The sequence below is a fragment of the Bubalus kerabau genome, chromosome 17 (genome assembly GCF_029407905.1).
Source record: "Bubalus kerabau isolate K-KA32 ecotype Philippines breed swamp buffalo chromosome 17, PCC_UOA_SB_1v2, whole genome shotgun sequence".
NCBI lineage: Eukaryota > Metazoa > Chordata > Mammalia > Artiodactyla > Bovidae > Bubalus > Bubalus kerabau.
In genome coordinates this window covers 42,620,568-42,642,470 of record NC_073640.1, presented here as the reverse complement: position 1 = coordinate 42,642,470, position 21,903 = coordinate 42,620,568, and the positions used below count along the sequence as shown (strand labels likewise).

The window sequence follows — 21,903 nt, the reverse complement described above, 5'->3', positions numbered from 1 at the left end:
TTGACAGGAGTTCATCAAACGCCTCCATACTGACACTGAAACCAAGCACCACACAAGGGCCAACAAGTTCCAGGGCAAGACATACCAAGCAAATTCTCCAGCAACAAAGGAACACAGCCCTGAGCTTCAAGATACAGGCTGCCCAAAGTCACCCCAAAACCATAGACATCCCATAACTCATTACTGGACATTTCATTGCACTCCAGAGAGAAGAAATACAGCTCCACCCACCAGAACACCGACACAAGCTTCCCTAACCAGGAAACCTTGACAAGCCACCTGTACAAACCCACACACAGTGAGGAAATGCCACAATAAAGAGAACTCCACAAACTGCCAGAATACAGAAAGGACACCCCAAACTCAGCAATTTAAACAAGATGAAGAGACAGAGGAATAGCCAGCAGATAAAGGAACAGGATAAATGCCCACCAAACCAAACAAAAGAGGAAGAGATAGGGAATATACCTGATAAAGAATTCCGAATAATGATAGTGAAATTGATCCAAAATCTTGAAATTAAAATGGAATCACAGATAAATAGCCTGGAGACAAAGATTGAGAAGATGCAAGAAAGGTTTAACAAGGACCTAGAAGAAATAAAAAAGAGTCAATATATAATGAATAATGCAATAAATGAAATTAAAAACACTCTGGAGGCAACAAATAGTAGAATAACAGAGACAGAAGATAGGATTAGTGAATTAGAAGATAGAATAGTAGAAATAAATGAATCAGAGAGGATAAAAGAAAAACGAATTAAAAGAAATGAGGACAATCTCAGAGACCTCCAGGACAATATTAAACGCTACAACATTCGAATCATAGGGGTCCCAGAAGAAGAAGACAAAAAGAAAGACCATGAGAAAATACTTGAGGAGATAATAGTTGAAAACTTCCCTAAAATGGGGAAGGAAATAATCACCCAAGTCCAAGAAACCCAGAGAGTCACAAACAGGATAAAACCAAGGTGAAACACCCCAAGACACATAGTAATCAAATTAACAAAGATCAAACACAAAGAACAAATATTAAAAGCAGCAAGGGAAAAACAACAAATAACACACAAGGGAATTCCCATAAGGATAACAGCTGATCTTTCAATAGAAACTCTTCAAGCCAGGAGGGAATGGCAAGACATACTTAAAGTGATGAAAGAAAATAACCTACAGCACAGATTATTGTACCCAGCAAGGATCTCATTCAAGTATGAAGGAGAAATCAAAAGCTTTTCAGACAAGCAAAACCTGAGAGAATTCTGCACCACCAAACCAACTCTCCAACAAATACTTAAGGATATTCTCTAGACAGGAAACACAAAAACGGTGTATAAATTCGAACCCAAAACAATAAAGTAAATGGCAACGGGATCATACTTATCAGTAATTACCTTAAACGTAAATGGGTTGAATGCCCCAACCAAAAGACAAAGACTGGCTGAATGGATACAAAAACAAGACCCCTACATATGTTGCCTACAAGAGATCCACCTCAAAACAGGGGACACATACAGACTGAAAGTGAAGGGCTAGAAAAAGATTTTCCATGCAAATAGGGACCAAAAGAAAGCAGGAGTAGCAATACTCATATCAGATAAAATAGACTTTAAAACAAAGGCTGTGAAAAGAGACAAAGAAGGTCACTACATAATGATCAAAGGATCAATCCAAGAAGACGATATAACAATTATAAATATATATGCACCCAACAGGGGAGCACCGCAGTATGTAAGACAAATGCTAACAAGTATGAAAGGAGAAATTAACAATAACACAATAATAGTGGGAGACTTTAATACCCCACTCACACCTATGGATAGATCAACTAAACAGAAAATTAACAAGGAAACACAAACTTTAAACGATACAATAGACCAGTTAGACCTAATTTATATCTATAGGACATTTCATCCCAAAACAATGAATTTCACCTTTTTCTCAAGCACACATGGAACCTTCTCCAGGATAGATCACATCCTGGGCCATAAAGCTAGCATTGGTAAATTCAAAAAAATAGAAATCATTCCAAGCATCTTTTCTGACCACAATGCAGTAAGATTAGATCTCAATTACAGGAGAAAAACTATTAAAAAATCCAACATATGGAGGCTGAACAACATGCTGCTGAATAACCAACAAATCACAGAAGAAATCAAAAAAGAAATCAAAATTTGCATAGAAACAAATGAAAATGAAAACACAACAACCCAAAACCTGTGGGACACGGTAAAAGCAGTCCTAAGGGGAAAGTTCATAGCAATACAGGCACACCTCAAGAAACAAGAAAAAAGTCAAATAAATAACCTAACTCTACACCTAAAGCAACTAGAAAAGGAAGAAATGAAGAACCCCAGGGTTAGTAGAAGGAAAGAAATCTTAAAAATTAGGGCAGAAATAAATGCAAAAGAAACAAAAGAGATCATAGCAAAAATCAACAAAACCAAAAGCTGGTTCTTTGAAAGGATAAATAAAATTGACAAACCATTAGCCAGACTCATCAAGAAACAAAGGGAGAAAAATCAAATCAATAAAATTAGAAATGAAAATGGAGAGATCACAACAGACAACACAGAAATACAAAGGATCATAAGAGACTACTATCAACAATTATATGCCAATAAAATGGACAACGTGGAAGAAATGGACAAATTCTTAGAGAAGTACAACTTTCCAAAACTGGACCAGGAAGAAATAGAAAATCTTAACAGACCCATCACAAGCATGGAAATTGAAACTGTAATCAAAAGTCTTCCAGCAAACAAAAGCCCAGGTCCAGACGGCTTCACAGCTGAATTCTACCAAAAATTTAGAGAAGAGCTAACACCTATCCTGCTCAAACTCTTCCAGAAAATTGCAGAGGAAGGTAAACTTCCAAACTCATTCTATGAGGCCACCATCACCCTAATACCAAAACCTGACAAAGATCCCACAAAAAAAGAAAACTACAGGCCAATATCACTGATGAACATAGATGCAAAAATCCTTAACAAAATTCTAGCAATCAGAATCCAACAACACATTAAAAAGATGATACACCATGACCAAGTGGGCTTTATTCCAGGGATGCAAGGATTCTTCAATATCCGCAAATCAATCAATGTAATACACCACATTAACAAATTGAAAAATAAAAACCATATGCTTATCTCAATAGATGCAGAGAAAGCCTTTGACAAAATTCAACATCCATTTATGATAAAAACTCTCCAGAAAGCAGGAATAGAAGGAACATACCTCAACATAATCAAAGCTATATATGACAAACCCACAGCAAACATTATCCTCAATGGTGAAAAATTGAAAGCATTTCCTCTAAAGTCAGGAACAAGACAAGGGTGCCCACTTTCACCATTACTATTCAACATAGTTTTGGAAGTTTTGGCCACAGCAATCAGAGCAGAAAAAGAAATAAAAGGAATCCAAATTGGAAAAGAAGAAGTAAAACTCTCACTATTTGCAGATGACATGATCCTCTCCATAGAAAACCCTAAAGACTCCACCAGAAAATTACTAGAACTAATCAATGACTATAGTAAAGTTGCAGGATATAAAATCAACACACAGAAATCCCTTGCATTCCTGTACACTAATAATGAGAAAACAGAAAGAGAAATTAAGGAAACAATTCCATTCACCATTGCAACGGAAAGAATAAAATACTTAGGAATATATCTACCTAAAGAAACTAAAGACCTATATATAGAAAACTATAAAACACTGGTGAAAGAAATCAAAGAGGACACTAACAGATGGAGAAATATACCATGCTCATGGATTGGAAGAATCAATATAGTGAAAATGAGTATACTACCCAAAGCAATTTATAGATTCGATGCAATCCCTATCAAGCTACCAACAGTATTCTTCACAGAGCTGGAACAAATAATTTCACAATTTGTATGGAAATACAAAAAACCTCGAATAGCCAAAGCGATCTTGAGAAAGAAGAATGGAACTGGAGGAATCAACCTACCTGACTTCAGGCTCTACTACAAAGCCACAGTTATCAAGACAGTATGGTACTGGCACAAAGACAGAAATATAGATCAATGGAACAAAATAGAAAGCCCAGAGATAAATCCACGCACATATGGACACCTTCTCTTTGACAAAGGAGGCAAGAATATACAATGGATTAAAGACAATCTCTTTAACAAGTGGTGCTGGGAAATCTGGTCAACCACTTGTAAAAGAATGAAACTAGAACACTTTCTAACACCATACACAAAAATAAACTCAAAATGGATTAAAGATCTAAACATAAGACCAGAAACTATAAAACTCCTAGAGGAGAACATAGGCAAAACACTCTCTGACATACATCACAGCAGGATCCTCTATGACCCACCTCCCAGAATATTGGAAATAAAAGCAAAAATAAACAAATGGGACCTAATTAACCTTAAAAGCTTCTGCACATCAAAGGAAACTATTAGCAAGGTGAAAAGACAGCCTTCAGAATGGGAGAAAATAATAGCAAATGAAGCAACTGACAAACAACTAATCTCAAAAATATACAAGCAACTCCTACAGCTCAATTCCAGAAAAATAAATGACCCAATCAAAAAATGGGCCAAAGAACTAAATAGACATTTCTCCAAAGAAGACATACAGATGGCTAACAAACACATGAAAAGATGCTCAACATCACTCATTATCAGAGAAATGCAAATCAAAACCACTATGAGGTACCATTTCACACCAGTCAGAATGGCTGCGATCCAAAAGTCTACAAGTAATAAATGCTGGAGAGGGTGTGGAGAAAAGGGAACCCTCTTACACTGTTGGTGGGAATGCAAACTAGTACAGCCACTATGGAGAACAGTGTGGAGATTTCTTTAAAAACTGGAAATAGAACTGCCTTATGATCCAGCAATCCCACTGCTGGGCATACACACTGAGGAAACCAGAAGGGAAAGAGACACGTGTACCCCAATGTTCATCACAGCACTGTTCATAATAGCCAGGACATGGAAGCAACCTAGATGTCCATCAGCAGATGAATGGATAAGAAAGCTATGGTACATATACACAATGGAGTATTACTCAGCCATTAAAAAGAATACATTTGAATCAGTTCTAATGAGGTGGATGAAACTGGAGCCTATTATACAGAGTGAAGTAAGCCAGAAAGAAAAACACCAATACAGTATACTAACGCATATATATGGAATTTAGAAAGATGGTAACAATAACCCTGTGTATGAGACAGCAAAAGAGACACTGATGTATAGAACAGTCTTATGGACTCTGTGGGAGAGGGAGAAGGTGGGAAGATTTGGGAGAATGGCATTGAAACATGTAAAATATCTTGTATGAAACGAGTTGCCAGTCCAGGTTCGATGCACGATACTGGATGCTTGGGGCTGGTGCACTGGGACAACCCAGAGGGATGGTATGGGGAGGGAGGAGGGAGGAGGGTTCAGGGTGGGGAACACATGTATACCTGTGGCAGATTCATTTTGATATTTGGCAAAACTAATACAATTATGTAAAGTTTAAAAATAAAATAAAATAAAATAAAATCTCTGTGCAGGTTTTGCTTTGTTGTTGTTGTTTGGCCACTAAGTCGTGTCCAACTCTTTACAACCCCATAGACTGTAGCCCTCCAGGCTCCTCTGTCCATGGGATTTCCTAGGCAAGAATACTAGAGTGGGTTGCTGTTTCCTTCTCCAGGGGATCTTTCCTAGCCGAGGTCGAACCCATCTCTTGTGGCACCTGCATTGGCAGGCAGATTCTTCACCACCGAGTTACCAGGGATGCCCTCAGACTTTGGTGGGACCTAAGTTTTCAGCCCCTTTGAGCAAATACTGAAGAAGGTGAGTGATTGCTGGATCATATGAAAAAGTAAGTTTAGTTTTGTAAGAAACTTCCAAGAAAATTTTCCTAATGGCTTACCATTTGCATTCTCTCCATCAATGTATGGGGTTTCTGTTATTCTTCATCCTCATCAGCAGTTGGTGTTCAGTGTTCATTGTTCTGGATTTTGGTCATTATAGTAGGGATGGCCTGAGTCTACTTCACTTTGAATTTCCATTTTCCTGATGACATATGATATGGGCATCTTTTCATGTGCTTATTTGCCATCTGTATATCTTCTTTCATGAGATAACCTGTTAAGGTCTTTGGCCCATTTTTTAATCTGGTTGCTCATTTTCTTATTGTTGAGTTTTAAGAATTCTTCATGTTTTGGATAACAATACTTTATTATATGCATTTTTTGCAAATACTTTATCCCAGTCTGTGGTTCGTCTTCTCATTCTCTTCATATTTCGCAAAGCAAAGATTTTTAATTCTAACGAAGTCCAACTATCAATTATTTCCTTCATGGATCACGTCTCTGATGATAAAAAGTTATCACCACACCCAAAGACATCTAGGTTTTCTCCTGCTATCTACTAGGAGTATAAAACTATAAAGTTTTGAATTTTGCATTTAGGTCTGTGATCTGTTTTGAATTAATTTTTGTTAAGAGTGTAAGTTCTGTGTCTAGGATCCTTTTTGTCTGTGTGTGTATGTCCAGTTGTTTCAGCACCATTTGCTGGAAAGACTATCTTTGTCCCATGGTATTGCCTTTGCTTCTTTGTCAAAGATCAGTTGCCTATATTTATGTGGGTTATTTTTGAGCTCTCTATTCTGTCCCATTGATCTATTTATCTATTCTGTCACCAGTATCACACTGTCTGACTGTTGTTGATTTATACTAAGTCATGAAGTCAGGTAGTATCATTCCTTAAGTTTGTTCTCTTTCAATATTGCACTGGCTATTCTCAGTCTTTCCCTTCCAGGTAAATTTCAGGTTTGTCAATATCTACAAAATGACTTACTGGGATTGCACTGAATCTACTAGATCAGTTTGGGAGGAATTGACAATTTGACAGTAATGACTCTTCCTTCCCATGAATATGGAATATCCCTCCATTTATTTAGTTCTCCTTTGATATTTTTCATCAGAATTCTGTATTTTCTTCAAATAAATCTTGTACATACTTTGTTAGATTTGTGTCTTTTCATTTTTTTGCAGTAATAATATAAACTGTATTATGAGGACGGAGAAGGCAATGGCACCCCACTCCAGTACTCTTGTGTGGAAAATCCCATGGATGGAGGAGCCTGGTAGGCTCCAGTCCATGGGGTCACTAAGAGTCGGGCACGACTGAGTGACTTCACTTTCACTTATGCTTAAATTTCAAATTCCACTTATTCACTACTTGCATATAGGAAAGAGTTGATTTTTATAAATTAACCTTGTATCCAGTAAACTTTACCATAACTACTGCCTTAATTGCTTATTAATTCTAGGAGTTTTTTGTTTCATATTTTCTACATAAATAATCATGTCATCTGTGAACAAAGGTAGTTTAATTTCTTCTTTCCCAATATGTATACCCTTTATTTCTTTTCCTTGTCTTACTGCATTAGCTAGAATTTTCAGTATGATATTGAAAAGCAGTAGTGAGGGGGGAAATCCTTGCCTTGGTTCTAACCTGTAGGATTACAGAAATGTAGTGGTGAGAGGGGACTTCTGAGTGGGAATGCTTCTAGCTTCTCACCATTGAGTATGATATGAGCTATAATTTTCTTATAGATATGCTCTAAATTCAGGAAATTCCCCTCTATTCCTAGTTTACTGGGACTTTTTATCATAAATGGGTGTTTAAGTTTCTCAAATGCTTTTTCTGCATCTAAGATATGATGTGTTTTTCCTTCTTTAGCCTACTGATGTGATAAAGTGAAACTGTTAGTCACAAAGTCGTGTCTGACTCTTTGCAATCCCACGGACTGTAACCCACCAAGCTCCTCTGTCCATGGAATTCTCCAGGCATGAATACTGGAGTGGGTTGCCATTCCCTTCTCCAGCAGACCTTCCTGACCCAGGGATCGAACCTGTGTCTCCTACATTACAGGCAGATTCTTTAACATCTGAGCCTCCAGGGACTTGTCTGATGAATTACACTGATGTGATGGATTATATTATTTGATTTTCCAAGTGTTGAACCAGCCTTGCATACCTGAGAAAATTCCCTCTTTGTCATGGCACATAATTCTTTTGATTTGCTAATATTTTGTTGAGGATTCTTACATCTGTGCCCATGAAAGAGATTTGTCTGTAGTTTTCCTGTAAACTTTTTATCAGAGTTTGGTATTAGAGTTATGTTGGCCTCATAGAATGTGTGAAGAAGTACTCCCTCTGCTTCCATCCTCTGAAAACAACTAGACTCAATACAATTTTCTTCAATAAATGTTTGGTAGAATTCACCATTGAATCCATCTGGGCCTGGTACTTTCTGTTACATCAATTTATCTTTTCAAAGAACCAGATTTAACAATACTAATAATTTAATAATATTCCACTAATATCTAAAATAATAATGATATTACTAATGAACAATGATAATGACATCAATAATAATGATTGATTTTAAAGATGAAGATGTTTGTCTATTCAACAAATGTTTGTTGAGCACTTAACTCCATGCCAGGCACGGTCATAACGTAAAAACAACAGCTCCTATGAAGATTCCATGCAGAAGTGAAGTGAGTGAAAGTAGCTCAGTTGTGTCCGACTCTTTGCAACCCTATGGACTATACAGTCCATGGAATTCTCCAGCCTAGAATACTGGAGTAGGTAGCCTTTTCCTTCTCCATGGAATCTTCCCAACCCAGGGATCAAACCCAGGTCTCCTGCATTGTGGGCAGATTCTTTACCAGCTGAGCCACAAGGGAAGCCCAAGAATACTGGAATGGGTAGCCTATCCCTTCTCCACGGATCTTTCCGACACAGGAATCAAACTGGGGTCTCCTGCATTGCAGGCAGATTCTTTACCAACTGAGCTATGAGGGAAGGAGGAAAGGTGATATTATCAGGCAGAGGTCATTCATCCCTCTGTGCAAAAGCTTACTTTGGGAAGATTCTGGGGTGGGGGTGATATGATAGAAGAGACTGCCACCTGCTGGAGGGAACACGTGCCCCAAAGAAGGAAAGGATGATGTGTGAAGAGGTCTGAAGGTAGTAATCAGTGTGCTTCCTCTGTGTATACATTTTACCTGAAGCTGGCTCTTGGAGTCAAGTCGGAGTTCCACTCTCCCTGGCCCAAGGCTGCCCTTTGCACTCAGCCACCATCCATGGGACATTATCAATCACCTCCACCCAATACTACTGACCAAGATGGGGCTGATGACAGGACGTCAGTGCACAGAAAGCCTCAAACACAGGTCAGCTGATGCAGGTGCCATTTCCGGGCGAGGCAGTGGTTTCTTTCTGAGTCACTTTTGGAGGCAACATACTGAATGTTTAATGAGATGAAAAAGTCGGAGGAACCTGTTTTTGATTAGTGTACACATTCCTGACATCCTACGGTTTAGTGAACGGCTAGGTTTTGCTAGTGCCTGGTGGACTTCTTCACTGGATGCTAAAATGGAAACTATGTCCAGTGATGCTCAGAGGGCATGACAAAGAGCATGAAGGGAGAAGCCTGGAATAGAGAAAAACAATTACACGGGACTTTGGCCTGCCACGGCCACGTTACAAGAATGTCTCTTTAAGAAAAGAAAATGGCAAGACACAACTGGACACAAAAGATCCATATTCTTGAACCCCAGGAATTCCTCTTCAGAGAATTTATTCCAAAGAAGTAATTTATTTCTGCCTCAGCTCTAATACTGAAGGGTTGAAAACATCCTAAATACCCACAATTGGGGGACAACTAAGTGAACTATGATGATACAAACTGAAAGTACAGTCGTCCCTCAGTACCCAAGGGGTACCAGGACCCCCACGGACACCAAAATCCAAAGATGCTCAAGTCTCTTCATAAAATGGTACCGTATTTGCATATAGTCTATATGCATCCTCCTGTAAACTGTAAATCATCTCTAATTACTGATAATACCTAATACAATGTAAATGCCATGTAAATAGCTGTAAATACCACGCAAATGCAAGGTAAATAGTGCCAGCACGTGGCAAATTCAGGTTTTGTGTTTTGGAACTTCCTGGAATCTTTTTCCCAATATTTTTGATTTGTGGTTGGTTAAATCTGAGGATGCAGAACCCTGCTGATACCAAGGGCCAACTGTACCATAGACTGAGTGGATTCAACAACCAAAATACATAGAAGGGTCTGTTCTGGGCCTCTCTCACTGGTCATCTTCTCCCTGCCTCTTCACATTGTTGTCCCTCTATACCCATCTATCTCTGTGTCCAAATTTCCCCTTTTTTTATAAAGACAACAGCCATCTTGGATCAGGTCACACCCTAATGATTGCATTTTAAGTTGATTATTTTTGTAAAGTCCCTATCTCCAAATAAGGTCACAGTCTGAGGTACTAGGGGTTAAGACATATAGGCCATACTGCGCATAGCTTGCAGGACGTTAGCTCCCAACCAGGAACTGAACTCATGCCCTTGGCAGTGAAAGTACGAAGTCCCAACCACTGGACCACCAGGGAATTCCCCTCTTTTTCTTTTTGAAGGGAGATACAACTTAACTCATAATAGTGTTTTATGGCACAATGCTAAGGGAAGTAATAACAACAGCAAACTCTCATTCAGTTCTTTCCCTGTATCAGTGTTATAAATGCTTTAGATATGCTAATTCATTCAGTCCTCAAGACATTCCTATGGGGTATCATTATCCTCATTTTGTGCATAAGAAAATTGAGGTATAAAAACGTTATTTTCTCAAGGTCACATGAGTAATAAATGGTGGAATCAGGCTTTGAACCCAGGCCATCCAGCTCCAGAGACCATATAATTAACCTTGCCACCATACTGCAAAATTTCATGTATGTTAGGATGCCAACAATACTTAAACATGTAAAAAATATTTTTGCAGGCAAAGCCTTAATAAAACACACAAAAGTAAAAGCAATTTATAGTCAGGAGCCAGGTTATTTTTATGTAACATTACTTTTACAATTAACATATGCACATGCCTCTATAGACTTTTCCTAAAATCAGAGACTGCTGTGAAAAAAGTCTTCACAATCTGGGAAAATTCTTACAGACACTATACACCCAAAGATGAGTGGTGAAAACCATTAGGATAGCCAGTATCCAAGATGGCCCCAGTGATGCTTGCCTGCTGGTAGCCAAGCCTTGGTGTGGTCCTTCTACATTCAATAAGCCGTGACTTGTGCGACCAATAGAATACTGTATGACTTCCAAGGGTAAGGTCAAAAAAGGCACTGCAGCTTCCACCTTTGTCTCTTGGATCTCCAGCTCTGGGAAAAGTCAGCTGCCACGTCATGGTGACACCCAAGCAGTCTGGTGGAGAGCCTCACTTAGGGATGAATTGATGCCTCCTGGCCACAGCAGCATCAACTTGCCACCCTGTGAGTAATCAACCTTTGGAACAGATGGATTAAAATCTGGCTAACTATAGACTCAGCTACAACCTCATGGGGGACCCGTGACCCATCCAACCCAGTCATTGCTGAATTTCTGACTCATAGTGTGGTAAACAGAATAATGTCCCGCCCCAAAAATGTCTATATCCTACTCCCTGGATCCTGTGAATATGTCAGCAATACATGGCAAAAGTGACTTTGCAGATTTAATTAAGGATCTTAAAATAAGGAAACTAGTCTCGATTATCTGGGTGGGCCCACATTTGGGCCTGGAATTACAGCCTTTGCAACCTTAGGAAATGGTGGATACTATGGGAGAGATAAATCTTAATTATGCAAGTAGACAGCTTACATCAAGAGGAGTCCCCCAAGGTTCAAAAGGACCAGGCTTGCCCTTGACAACTCTTCTTTCCTCTAGAGACATGGGTATTTGTGGATGAGGTATAAAAAAAATGATTTAACACTTTGAAGTAAAGAAAAAATAATTGTATGTCTTCAACATCACATGGAACATTGTTTAACAGGCCTGCCCAAAGCTGTTGATTCTCAGGACTTCCCTGATGGTCCAAGCGCACTGATAACTTTTATTCTGTGTCACTGAAAACAAACAAAAACCAAAAAAACACACTTAAGGGACTGCCCTGGTGGTCCACTGGCTAAGACTCCATGCTCCCAATGCAGGAGCCCTTCTGCAAGCCAACGAAGACTGACGATTCCATGTGCCGCAGCTAAGACCCAGCACCGACAAATAAATGCATACTTTTAAAACTAAAAAAAAAAAAATGTTAAAGATGAGTATTTTTGACAAGAGAAGGAATTTCTCTGGTGAGGGGGGAAGCGGGGAGGTGCTTCTAGGAGAACAGGTCCTGAAGTTCTAGACAAGAGACATCGTTTCTGTTTTTCATGCCTTTATTGATCCCCTTTCTCTTTAGTCCATAGGTATGATTAAGTCTCTCCTTTCTAGAAAATAGCTTCCCTTCCTTCTGGCTGTGGTGTTGTCTCCTACTCTTCTCACCTGAGAATGCAATCTGGTTCCTCCTTAGCAACCCTCTCATGATCTAGCCAAACTCATTGTTGTTGGTTAGTCACTAAGTTGGAGAAGGCAATGGCAACCCACTTCAGTACTCTTGCCTGGAAAATCCCATGGACGGAGGAGCCTGGTAGGCTGCAGTCCATGGGGTCGCTAAGGGTCGGACACGACTGAGCGTCTTCACTTGCACTTTTCACTTTCATGCATTGGAGAAGGAAATGGCAATCGACTCCAGTGTTCCTGCCTGGAGAATCCCAGGGACGGGGGAGCCTGGTAGGCTGCCGTCTATGGGGTTGCACGGAGTCGGACACGACTGAAGTGACTTAGCAGCAGCAGCACTTACTAAGTCATGTAAGACTCGTTGTGACCCCATGGACTGTAGCCTGCCAGGCTCTTCTGTCCAAGTGATTCTCCAGGCAAGAATACTGCAGTGGGTTACCATTTTCTTCCTCAAAGGTTCTTCCTGACCCAGGGATCGAACTTGTGTCTCCTGCATAGCAGACATACTCTTTACCACTGAGCCACCAGGAAAGTCCAGCCAAACTCACTAACACTGTCCAAATACAACAGACACTTTCCAATCTTGAATTCACTTAGCTTTCTGTAATAAAAAAATATTTATATCTACCAATATCTGACATTCATTGAGCACTGGACACTGTTTTGGGTATTTATCTTTCATTGAGTGACCATGCTCTTGGTCACTTGGCACTTACTGATTGGTTGCTCTTTCTCATTTACTATATACTTCCTTCCAACAGTGTTAGTTGCTCAGTCATGTCCCACTCTTTGTGATCCCATAGACTGCAGCCCGCCAGGCTCCTCTGTCCATGGAATTCTCCAGGCAAGAATACTGGAGTGGTTAGTCATTCCCTTCTCCAGGGGATCTTCCCAACCCAGGGATCGAACCCAGGTCTCCCACATTGCAGACAGATTCTTTACCATCTGAGCCACCAGGAAAGCCCAAGAAAACTGGAGTGGGTAGCCTGACCCAGGAATTGAACTGGGTTCTCCTGCACAGCAGGCAAATTCTTTACCAGCTGAGCTACCAGGGAATCCCCTTGCTGCTGCTGCTGCTGCTGCTGCTGCTGCGTCACTTCAGTCGTATTCAACTCTGTGGGACCCCATAGATGGCAACCCACCAGGCTCCCCATCCCTCGGATTCTCCAGGCAAGAACACTGGAGTGGGTTGCCATTTCCTTCTGCAATGCGTGAAAGTGAAAAGTGAAAGTGAAGTCGCTCAGTCGTGTCCGACTCCTAGCGACATCATGGACTGCAGCCTACCAGGCCCCTCCGTCCATGGGATTTTCCAGGCAAGAGTACGGGAGTGGGTTGCCATTGCCTTCTCCGGGGGAATCCCCTTAACATTGCCTAAATCAACTTCTTTTCCATCCACAATGCCTTGGCTTGAACCAGCCCTCCTCCCCAAACCTTCTAAAAGGTTATTTCTGTAGCAAATTTGACTAGATACTTCCTCATAAAAAGCCATCTGTGGGTTCTGCACGACTTGTGGTCACAAACCTAGCATGCATGCCAATACACAAATATTTATTTATAAATTATATCCATGTACCACTGTAAATTATATCCATGTAGCCTACCCTGGTGTCTCAGTAGTAGAAAATCTGCCTGCCAATGCAGGACCACAGGTTCAATACCTGGGTCAGGAAGATCCCCTGGTGAAGGAAATGGCAACCGACTCCAGTATTATCGCCTGGACAGAGGAGCCTGGCAGGCTAGAGTCCACAGGGTCACAAAAGAGTTGGACATAACTTAGCAACTGAAACAACCACCACCACTGTAAAAATATATTGCTTATATTAATATATAATGAATTAAGTATAGAAGAAAAATTCCCAAAGAAATAGCATTTACAAGTTAAGTGCTGCTGCCAAGTCGCTTTAGTCGTGTCCGACTCTGTGCGACCCCATGGACTGCAGCCTACCAGGCTTCTCCGTCCTTGGGATTCTCCAGGCAAGAACACTGGAGTGGGTTGCCATTTCCTTCTCCAATGCATGAGAGTGGAAAGTGAAAGTGAGGTCGCTCAGTTGTGTCCAACTCTTAGCGACCCCATGGACTGCAGCCTACCAGCCTCCTCCATCCATGGGATTTTCCGGGCAACAGTACTGGAGTGGGGTGCCATTGCCTTCTCCCTTCCCTTCAGTGCAGGAGGGGTTTTGTGCACTTGCTCAGAAAATACAGACCCATAGCAGTTAAATATAAGAACTTATGGTTGACTTTCAAGGCTTCTCTCAGTCTGGCTCCTGCCTGTCTCTTCTGTCTCTTTTCCCTTTGCTTCCTCTCTCACTCCTAATGGTGTGGTCCAAATGGAAGGATTTAAACTTCAAGCTCCCCAGATCTGCCTGCTTTCCATTTCGTGCCCTCTTTGGAAGGCTGTCCCCTGCCTTGGCTCCCCCAAGCCCCTCGATCTTATTTATTCTTCAGGCACTCCCTCTGGAAAGCTGTTTTTGTGTTACTTCTGCCTCATACTCCATCAACACACCTCATACACATCTCTTCTTTCGTAGTCAAACACAACATGGGGACTTCCCTAATAGTCCAGTGGTTAGGATTCCGTGTTCCCAGGGCAGGAGCACAGATTCCATCTCTGGTCAGCGAACAAGGATCCTGCATGCAGACTGGCCCAGTCAAAAATAAATAAATAAACAAACCCACAATGTTTACCTCGCTTCCTCTCTCATTAAGCTGTGAGCTCTGTAACTGTCTTGCTCACTTAGGAGTCTACAGTGACTTAAAAACAATAACAATGACAGTAATAACAGCCAATATTTTTATAGTGTTAATATATGCCAGCTATATATTAACTTGACTCCAGTCAAGTTGCTGTACACATATTTGCTTTATTTAATCCTATGAAACGGTATCATTATCCCTGTTGAGCATATGAGGACACTCGGTCACAGAGAGACTAAGTAAACTTCCAGAGGTCACTTATGTAATAGGCAAAGTTTAGTCCAGGAAGTACTGGACTAAACTGAACTGCATCCTTTCTATCTACCTGTGATGAGAGTACAGTCACCCAGGCCCAGGAAAGAAAGAAAAGTGAAGTCGCTTAGTTGTGTCTGACTCTTTGCGACCCCCACAGTAGCCTGCACCAGGCTCCGGCGTCCATGGGATTTTCTAGGCAAGAGTACTGGAGTGGGTTGCCATTTCCTTCTCTGGGGAATCTTCCCGACCCAGGGATCGAACCCAGGTCTCCCACATTGTAGACAGACGCTTTACCTTCTGAGCCACCAGGGCCCAGGAGAGGGTGTATAGTAAATGTGGGCAGCCCTAGCCTGGGCCTCTGCTGCCCCCTGCTGGCCAGATCTGCCCTCACTGCAGGCTTAACCAGTTCCCAAGTCCCCTCTGCTACCTGAGCCTGAGCCTGGGTTCTGACAAGCACAGGATCTTTTCCAAGGGGGAGAGGGAGCCCTAAGATCACGCGGAGAATATGCACAGATGTCTCCTGATCCACACACATAAAGGCCATCTCCCTGATGAGGAGCCGAATGAAACCTCTCTGAGTTAGAACTGAGCAAGCAAACTCTCTGCCACCAAACACCACAGAATTTACACAAAACCAACACAAATGTTTATTTTTAAGAAAAAAATTAGGTAACTATTTGGATTATTCTAAGTTAAACTTTTTTAGGATGGAGAATTGAATGCTAATTTGTATTAACAGATTGGTTTGCCAATGGGTTGCCCCATGGAACAACTGAAAATTACTTACCCCCAAGCTCCATCTCAAGCCTTAGAACCACTGGTGTTTTACTATTTCTCCATATTCTACATTTTCCCAAACCCCCAGATCTCTAAGACCCTTCAGCATTCCACTTTTCCAGTTTAAGCAAAGGCAATGCCTTTCCATTTGTGCTTCACTAGAAAACTAAGCTATTTTTTAGAACTCTGTGTATTGCGGGTAACTGATAGTGATGAAAAGAAAATTCTTGTCTGTAGACATACAAATTCTATCCTGTCTGATGGAGGCTTAATTGATTTTCCTCTCCCTCTCTGGAAGAAATAAGTTTTTCCTCCTTTGTACACTGATTTCCTTATTCCCGATCTATAATGAGTCTGTTCTTCAGATTTTTTCCTGAACCTGCTCTAACACTGGCTGAATTCCTCAGTGAATATTGAGTTAAATAAAATCTTTAGAATGTGGCCATTTTATATCTGAATAAGACTTGTAATTTTACCTCTTTTGGAATATCATCTCTAATACCCCAATGGCAAGTATTTTCCTTCTCCCTACTCTTCAGCCATCTGCTACTGTGCTCTTTGCTTTAGGTGAAAACTCAAGAGGGTTTCCTCAGAAAAGGGTCCCTGCCTTTAAACCTTCTACCATATGCATAATGTCTAACCAAGCACTCCTGAAATAATAGTGGAGTGACCAAAGTATGTTACATTTTTAAGACAAAAGTGAGGTCAGGGCATTGGTTCCAAGTCTTCTACAAAAACTAAGATAAAAGGACATAAAGTTTAAATTAAATAATGAGCATCATATTTTTAACTCTCAAATACCTTACTTATTTACTTATTTCTTCCTTACCTGTGTTGTTGACGGATTTAAGAAAAATTATATACATTAGGATTGTTTTACTTTTAATGCACTTTATGCCATCTTACACCTTATTCAAGATGCCATGGAAAATATAAGATCCCTGTCATCTTCCTGAGTAGACAAATTCATCTAAGAACTAATATTATTTACTCAACAATTACTGGGACTTCCCTTGTGGTCCAGTGGCTAAAACTCCGAGTTCCCAACGCAGGAGGCCCAGGTTTGATCCTTGGTCAGGAAATTAGATCCCACATGCTGAAACTAAAGATTTCGTGTGCCACCCGGTGCAGCCAAATAAATAAGTAAATAAATATTTAACAATTACTTATTGAGCACCAACTGTGCCATGCATAATGGCAAAGGCGTTGTCCCAGGCAGCTGACAGACTAGAGAAAGGAATAGACAACAGAAACAAATGTATAATTTCAAATTTTGAGACCAACAGATGAAATTCCTGTTTTCCATTCTTCCCTCACTCTCATGGTTTTATGCCCCAATTTTTAGCTGGGTACATAGCCCAGCTTCCTTTGCAGTTAGCTACTGTCATGTGATTATCTTTTGGCCAACAAGACATAAACAGAAAGTGATGTCTCCAACTTCTGGGTCTCACTCTTAAAGAAATGAGAAGAGCCCTTACCAATCCCTAATTTTCTTTGCTTCCGGTGGGCTGAAATGTCCGTGGTTGACATTTTGGAGTTTGTAGAAGAGGGCAGCATCTGGAAGGGTGATAGAACAGCACAGAAGGAGCCTAGACTTCCAAGAACTTCACAGAGCAGAGCCACCAAATAGGCTCAGATTTTTCCAAGAGAAAAATAACTTTCTGTCATGTTTAAGATACTGTTACGTTGGGTCACTGGCCCATCCAGCCCATCTTATGATCTAACTCTGACAAGCCTCGAAGGAACAGAGGATATTCTGTGGATCTTAACAGAACATTCCTATGGGGATGTTGAGTGAGCATTCTCCAAATGAGGGAACATCAAGAGAAGTGAGCTCAAAAAAATAAATAAATAAAAAAGAGAGAGCGAGAGAAAGAAAGAGAAGTGAGTGCTTCAGGAAAGGGGCAAATCAGGCAAAGAGGCACAAGATGAAACCACAAAGACCCATGAGCATATCAGCATATTTCTCCTGATGTCAAAAGCACACTGGAGACAGCGTAAAAGGATTCCCACTAGCCAAATGTGGGCAATGTTAAGTATCAAAAAATTAATACATTATGACACATTGTCAGGGAGAAATAAGTCTATCAAGTTAATAGTCTGACACCACTTTTGACCCTGACTACTGACATTTTTCAAGTCCCACCAGTCCCCTGCCCCTTCTGCCCCACAACTGAGAAAGCTGATAAGAAAGCGTAGGTAAGTCCTTGACACTGGCAGAAGTCCACATCAGGCAGGTTCTTGATGTGAACACACAAGAATCTTCACCCAGATCTATTCCCTAATCACAATAAAACCCTAAGGCCAGTCACCCCTTCCTGCTTTCTCAAGTCATTCTCAAATCTACTTGGGAATCTGTTCTGCTCTCACCAGAAAGCCTCATTATGCAAGGAACAAATACACCCAACTGGTGCATTTTTGGCATCACCAGTCTTGACATGAGAACTAAATTTGGGGTGGGGTATAGAAACTACTTCTGCAGGTTGATCACAGTAGGTGGAAGGGAAAGTTCTGCATTATTGGAAAATGCCAATAAATCAATAAATACAGAAGGATTGATAGAATTAAAAAACACAAGTTTGCAACCACCATTGTAATAATTCATTCAGGCAAGAAAGGTTAAGAAGGAACATAAAGTCTCAAAGCTATTAAATACAAATGGAGGGTGCTTCCTTTAAAATAAAGAATCTGATGGATACTACCTTATCCGAGTGATCAAATTTAACATCACCAATCGTAGGGCAAACTGACATCTTGTGCCTCCTGATAGAACACAGCAAGAACGATATAGCATCACCTATTTTAATATTCCTGCCAAAATGTTAAACTAGAAGTTAATCATAAGGAAATGACCAATAAACTCAAGTTGAGTATAAGCAAGTATTTAGTGGGGACACTCATGTGTCTGCAACTTATATGTTTCATAAAAAAGATTTTATAGCTATATATAAAATTGTAGAACAAATGTGGCAAAATAACAATTAGCTTATTAAGGTAAAGATATGAAATAAAACAAAAACAAATGGAACAGAGGATAAGCTGGTATGGGGGTCTGTTTACTCCAAAAGAAGCTTCCAGAGGGAAGGTTTGAAAGAGAAAGGACCATGACACTTCACAAATCATCCTGTGTCTGCCTGTTCACAAAACTCTTCTATAGCCATAGCAGTCCCAGGCTCAGCAAAGGGTTTGTTCACATAAATATTTGTAGACAGTCCTAGGATTTGGCCCATCTTCTCTACTCTGGGAAGCAAGGCTGGCGGAGCTCATAGGATCCCATCTGTGGGATGGGGGATGATGTCTATGCAGATGGGCCTGGTGACCCCACCCTCTTGGATTTTCTATCTCACTCCTCACTTCTTAATCTTCTTGCTTTTTAAGTCTAAATGTTAGTTTTTCTGCAGCTCTGCCCAAGCCCTTCTCTATTCTAACTCCCTCTCTCCTTAGAGGAGTCCTTTTACTCCCACCCCCAGCCACCCAACTCCAGACTCTTTCATATATTCCATTGCACCTGGGCACGTGGATGAAGCATACCATCTCAAATTTAACACTGAGACAGGAGGGAAAGAGGCAAGGCACAACCTTTAAAAGAATGAATGACATAGCTGTTGAGGATATGACAAAAACTAGTTAGAACCTACCAGGCCCAAGACGGCAGAAGATTCTCTTTCCTATAGACCTGGAATCTCTTTAATGTAGTACAATAAGTACTACAATAATGTAGTACAATAATGTATGCTTATTGTACTACATTAACATACGCTAAATGGCACACACACATCCACCATGACAGTTCATAAAAGGCAAAAACGTGGGCAGTGGCCCAATTCCTGGAAATCCCCACCCCTTCCCCCCAAATAGTTTGAACAATCCTCCTGCTCCTAAGCCTATGAAATTACCCTATGAGCCTATGAATTGCCCATAAAAACAAACCACCCCATATTTGGGGGCTGCTCTCTCCTGAGATGAAGGGCATTCTGCCTATGGAATGTGCATCTATCTCAATTACCTGCTTTCATTTTACTATGGCTTGCTCTTGAATTGAATTCTTTCCTGTGCGAAGCCAAGGACCACTATTTGGTGGCCCATCCCAGGAACTCACCTGGGACCTGATCATCCTCTAGTGTCCTATTTTCCCGCAACATCTTGACAAAGGAAGAGGAAGAAGGTAGTCTTCTCTTCTTTCCTACTTTTCCTTTGATTATAAAAATGTAGCCCACTTATTTCCTGAAGCAGCGCCCTCTTGCCTGCTCACCTGTATCCTTCATAAGCATTCTATATTAATAAATCTACTTCTTACCTATCACTTTGCCTCTCGCTCGCTGAATGCCCTCTGACTTGAGACATAAAGAATCTGAGCTTCATTAAGTCCTGAGTGGAGTCCTGTGGTTTCAACAATGTCCAAAATGGAACCCTCCAATTTTCTTCAACCCTGTTTCTCTCCTGTCTTCCCATCTCAGTAAATGATCCCTCCATCCACTCATCTTTTAAGTTCTTCCTCCAAACTGCAACCTACATCTGTCTACTTGTCACCATCAACTCAGCCGCCATCACTCCTTACCTGGAATGCTTCAGTAGCTTCCTAACTCATCTCTTGACACTGTTCTTGTGCCCACGGAGTCCATCTTCCTCACAGAAGTCCGAGCAATCTATATTTTTTTTTAAACAGGTAAGTCAGAGCAAATCAGAAGTCATTCTCCTGGCTCAAAACATGTCAAAGTTTCCCCGCTGCTCTTTGAAAATGACTCTTCACCATGAAGGTCCTCTACCAGCTCCTGCTCCATTTCTCAGCCTCATCTCATCCCCACCTCACTAGCCTCACAGTGACCTTCTTGTCCAGCCCTCTGCATAACGCAGGCTTTTTCTCTTTCTGGAACGTTCTCTCAGCTGTTCCCAAGGCTGCCTCCTTCTCTTCCAGAACTCAAGTGTCCCCTTCCCAGATCTAGATAAAGAAACCTGCTCCGTCAAAGTTTGTCTCGTCTTTTGATTGCCTGTTCTCCTTCTCCTTACGCAGTACAGTGGAAGTGCCCTAGGAGAGTTCACCGCTGGATCTCTCAAGCCCACTAAGCTAGACGCTCACACATATTTGTTGAAATAATTCATTAACAGACAGCAATTTTATGTTTTAAAATATCCTGACTTGACAAAAAAGCTGTCAATTCTGTGTGGGTCATCATTAAAAAAAAAAAAGCTTTGTAAGTCCTGCTGCTGCTGCTAAGTCGCTTCAGTCTTGTCTGACTCTGTGCGACCCCACAGACGGCAGCCCACCAGGCCCCCGACCCTGGGATTCTGCAGACAAGAACACTGGAGTGGGTTGCCATTTCCTTCTCCAATGCCTAAAAGTGAAAAGTGAAGGTGAAGTCGCTCAGTCGTGTCCGACTCTTAGTGACCCCATAGACTGCAGCCCACCAGGCTCCTCTGTCCATGGGATTTTTCAGGCAAGTGTACTGCACTCTTATAAACGGATGCATTGGCCTCAAGTCCCCTAAAACACAGTTGTAAGGACAGCAGGAGAGGGAGGAAGAGGACAACCGCTGGCTGGCTGAGTGGCTGAGGGAGAAAGCAGATGGAAACAGTCTGGGAAAACAAACCCAAGGTGCTAAGTTGAGGGCACAGTCCCCCTGGCCGCCATCTTGAGGGGTCACGGCGCAGATACCTCACGGTTGACGAGGCACGGCGGGCGGGCAGTAGTCGCGTCCTCACTGTGTAAAGCTGCACGACGCTCTAGGCCCGCACCCAATCCGGGCTCACGCGCGCCCAGACCCCGGGCCGCGCTCACCTGCTCCCCCTTCCGGCGCG

The 21,903-nt window shown here is 41.3% G+C and overlaps 1 protein-coding gene across 6 annotated transcripts in view; it reads right to left on the bottom strand.

Moving 5' to 3' along the window:
- The window catches only part of TAT (tyrosine aminotransferase), a 60,451-nt gene extending 38,553 nt beyond the window's left edge, over positions 1–21,898 (bottom strand). For 2 of the 6 annotated variants that reach the window (XM_055554349.1, XM_055554352.1), the window contains exons 1-2: positions 21,761–21,898; positions 20,666–20,753 (exon numbers count right to left, since the gene is read on the bottom strand). The gene's annotated coding sequence lies outside the window, so the exon portion shown is untranslated. Of the gene's footprint in view, positions 1–20,665; positions 20,754–21,695 lie in introns of all 6 variants that reach the window. The other 4 variants (XM_055554350.1, XM_055554353.1, XM_055554354.1 and 1 more) reach the window with 3 other exon arrangements.
- Positions 21,899–21,903: the final 5 nt, after the last annotated feature.